The 4,166-nt window shown below is 42.2% G+C and overlaps 1 non-coding gene across 1 annotated transcript; it reads right to left on the reverse strand.

Annotated features, from left to right (window-relative positions):
* Positions 1 to 601: 601 nt before the first annotated feature.
* On the reverse strand, positions 602 to 709 carry LOC130977279 (small nucleolar RNA R71). Its single transcript, XR_009084979.1, has one exon. It is a non-coding gene; the product is annotated as a small nucleolar RNA R71 (small nucleolar RNA).
* Positions 710 to 4,166: the final 3,457 nt, after the last annotated feature.

Consider the following 4,166-nt stretch of genomic DNA (forward strand, 5'->3'; position numbering starts at 1 on the left):
ACACACCAAGGAATCTTTATACTGTGACATAGAGAATTCCATACTTTCTTTGTTTTCTTCCCTTTCATATGAGTAGGAACAAAGATAAAGGCATTCTTGTTGAAGCTGATCCTGAACCTGAAAGGACTCTGAAGAGGAAGCTAAAGCACAACTCTCTGGAGAAGACCTGACAGAAATTTTTGAAAAAAAAGAAGACATGGCAGCCGAAAATAACAACAATGCCAACAATGCAAGGAAGGTGCTTAGTGACTTTACTGCACCTACTCCCGACTTTTATGGGAGAAGCATCTCTATTCCTGCCATTGGAGCAAACAACTTTGAGCTTAAGCCTCAATTAGTTTCTCTGATGCAACAAAATTGCAAGTTTCATGGACTTCCATTGGAAGATCCTCATCAGTTCCTGGATGAATTTTTGCAAATCTGTGACACTGTTAAGACCAATGGAGTTGATCCCGAGGTCTACAGACTTATGCTTTTCCCTTTTGCTGTAAGAGACAGAACTAGTATATGGTTAAACTCACAACCTAGAGACAGCCTGATCTCTTGGAAAAAGCTGGTAAATGCCTTCTTAGCTAAATTATTTCCACCTCAAAAGATGGGTAAGCTTAGAGTGGAAGTTCAAACCTTCAAACAGAAGGAAGGTGAATCCCTCTATGAAGCTTGGGAAAGATACAAGCAATTGACTAGAAGGTGTCCTTCTGACATGCTTTCATAATGGAGCATCATAGGTATCTTCTATGATGGTCTGTCTGAGTTCTCCAAGATGTCAATGGACCATTCTGCATGTAGATTTATTCATCTGAAGAAAACACCTGCAGAAGCCCAGGAACCCATTGAAATGGTTGCAAATAACCAGTTCATGTACACTTTTAAAAGAAATCCTGTGAGCAATGGAACAACTCAGAAGAAAGGAGTTCTTGGGATTGATACTCAGAATGCCATATTGGCTCAGAAAAAAATATTGATTCATCAAGTCAATATAATTTCTCAGAATCTGACTGGATTACAAGCTGCATCTGGCAGTGCTAAAGAAGCCTCCTCTGAAGGAGAAGCTTATGACCCTGAGAATCCTGCAATGGAAGAGGTGAATTACATGGGAGAACCCTATGGAAACACCTACAATTCTTCATGGAGGAATCACCCAAATTTCTCATGGAAGGATCAACAGAAGCCTCAATAAGGCTTCAATAACAATAATGGTGGGAGAAATAGGTTTGGCAATAGCAAACCTTTCCCATCATCTTCTTAGCAACAGACAGAGAACTCTAAGCAGAATCGTTCTGGCTTAGCAACCATAGTCTCTGATCTATCTAAGACCACACTGAGTTTCATGAATGAAACAAGATCCTCCGTTAGAAATTTAGAGGCACAAGTGGGTCAGCTGAGTAAAAAGGTTACTAAAACTCCTCCTAGAACTCTCCCAAGCAATACAGAAGAAAATCCCAAGAGAGAGTGCAAGGCCATAACCATGACCAACATGGCCGAACCTGGAGAGAGTGAGGAGGACATGATTCCCAATGAGGAATATCACATGGGACGTCCACTGACCACTAGGGAGTTCCCTCATGTGGAACCAAAGGAATCTGAGGCTCATTTAGAGACCATAGAGATTCCATTGAACTCCCTATTACCATTCATGAGCTCTGAAGAATATTCTTCTTCTGAAGAAGATGAAGTTACTACCGAAGAGCAAATTGCTCAGTATCTAGGAGCAATCATGAAGCTGAATACCAAACTATTTGGTAATGAGACTTGGGAGGATGAACCACCATTGCTAATTAATGAATTAAACGCCTTGGCTCAGCTAAAGATACCTCAAAAGAAACTGGATCCTGGAAGGTTCTTAATACCCTGTACCATAGGCACCATGACCTTTGAGAAGGCTCTGTGTGACCTGGGGTCAGGTATAAATCTCATGCCACTCTCTGTAATGGAAAAACTGGTAATCTTTGAGGTACAATTTGCAAGAATCTCACTAGAGATGGCAGACAAATCAAAGAAACAGGCTTATGGACTTGTAGAGGATGTCTTGGTGAAGGTTGAAGGCCTTTACATCCCTGCTGACTTCATAATCCTAGACATTGGGAAGGATGAGGATGAATCCATCATCCTTGGTAGACCTTTCCTAGCCACAGCAAAAGCTGTGATTGATGTTGACAGAGGAGAGTTGGTCCTTCAAGTGAATGAGGACTACCTTGTGTTTAAGGCTCACAGATCTCCTTCTGTACACATGGAGAAGAAGCATGAAAAGCTTCTATCAATACAGAGTCAAACAGAGCCCCCACATTCAAACTCTATGTTTAGTGTTGGGAGGCCCCAACCATGCTCTGAATATCTGTGAAGCTCCATGAGAGCTCACTGTCAAGCTGTTGACATTAAAAAAGCGCTTATTGGGAGGCAACCCAATTCTTATTTATCTATGTTAAATTTCCATTTTCTATTGTTATTTTATGTTTTCTTTAGGTTGATGATCATGTGGAGTCACAAAAATAACTGCAAAAATCAAAGCAAATTCAAAAACAGTATTAAAAATAGCACACCCTGGAGGAGGAGCCTACTGGCATTTAAACGCCAGTAAGGGCAGTAGAATGGGTGTTAAACGCCCAGTTTGGCACCATTCTGGGTGTTTAACGCCAAAAATGGGCACCAGACTAGCGTTTAATGCCAGAAAAGGGCACCAAGTTGGCATTCAACGCCAGAAAGGGAAGAAAAGCTAGCGTTAAACGCCAGAAATGGGCAGTAATCTGGCGTTTAATGCCAGGATTAGCACTCAGAGGGCGTTTACATGCCAGAATGGTGCAGGAATGAAAAATCCTTGACACCTCAGGATTTGTGGACCCCACAGGATCCCCACTTACCTCAACTCACTCTCTCTCTTTTTTACACATTCCAATATCCTTCACCAATCACCTCCATCAACTCTTCTCCAAATACCCCACCTACCCCACCATTTAAACTTCAAAACCTTTCCCTTCCAAACCCAACCCTCACACACGGACACCCCTCTCTTCCACTACTACACAAACCCCTCATCCCTCCTTCATTTTCACACCTCATATACACTTTTCCCCTCCTTGGCTGAACCATTCTTCACCCTCCATCTCCTCTATTTTCTTCTTCTTCTCCTCCCTTCTCTCTTCTTTTGCTCGAGGATGAGCAAACCTTTTAAGTTTGGTGTGGAAAAAGTATTGTTTTTTGTGTTTCCATAACCATTTATGGCACCTAAGGCCGGAGAAACCTCTAGAAAGAGGAAAGAGAAGGCAAAAGCTTCCACCTCTGAGTCATGGAAGATGACGAGATTCATCTCAAAGGTCCATCAAGTCTACTTCTATGAAGTTGTGGCCAAGAAGAAGGTGATCCCTGAGGTCCCTCTCATGCTCAAAAGGAATGAGTATCCGGAGACCCGACATGAGATTCAAAAAAGAAGTTGGGAAGTTCTCACCAACCCCATTCAACAAGTCAGAATCTTAATGGTTCAAGAGTTCTATGCTAATGCATGGATCACCAAGAACCATGATCAAAGTGTGAACCCAAACCCAAAGAATTGGCTTACAATGGTTCGGGGAAAATACTTAGACTTTAGTCTGAAAAATGTAAGGTTGGCATTCAACTTGCCAATAATGCAAGGAGATGCCACCCCTACACTAGAAGGGTCAACTTTGATCAAAGGTTGGACCAAGTCCTCATGAGCATATGTGTAGAAGGAGCTCAGTGGAAAAGAGACTTCAAAGGTAAGCCGGTTCAATTGAGAATGCATGACCTTGAACCCGTGGCTAGAGGATGGTTGGAATTCATCCAATACTCCATCATTCCTACTAGCAACCGATCCGAAGTGACTGTAGATCGGGCTATCATGATCTATAGCATCATGATTGGAGAGGAAGTAGAAGTTCATGAGGTCATATCTCTAGAACTCTACAAAGTGGCTGACAAAACCTCCACTTTAGCAAGGTTAGCCTTCCCTCATCTCATCTGTCACCTATGCAATTTAGCTGGAATTGTCATAGAGGAAGACATCCTTATTGAAGAGGACAAGCCCATCACCAAAAAGAGGATAGAGCAAATAAGAGAGGATCAAATAGCCATGAGGGAAGAGCAACAAAGGCAAGGAAGAGACATTGAGGAGCTCAAGCACTCCATAGGATCTTCAAAAAGAAGAATTAGCC

This window comes from Arachis stenosperma, chromosome 4, assembly GCF_014773155.1.
Source record: "Arachis stenosperma cultivar V10309 chromosome 4, arast.V10309.gnm1.PFL2, whole genome shotgun sequence".
NCBI lineage: Eukaryota > Viridiplantae > Streptophyta > Magnoliopsida > Fabales > Fabaceae > Arachis > Arachis stenosperma.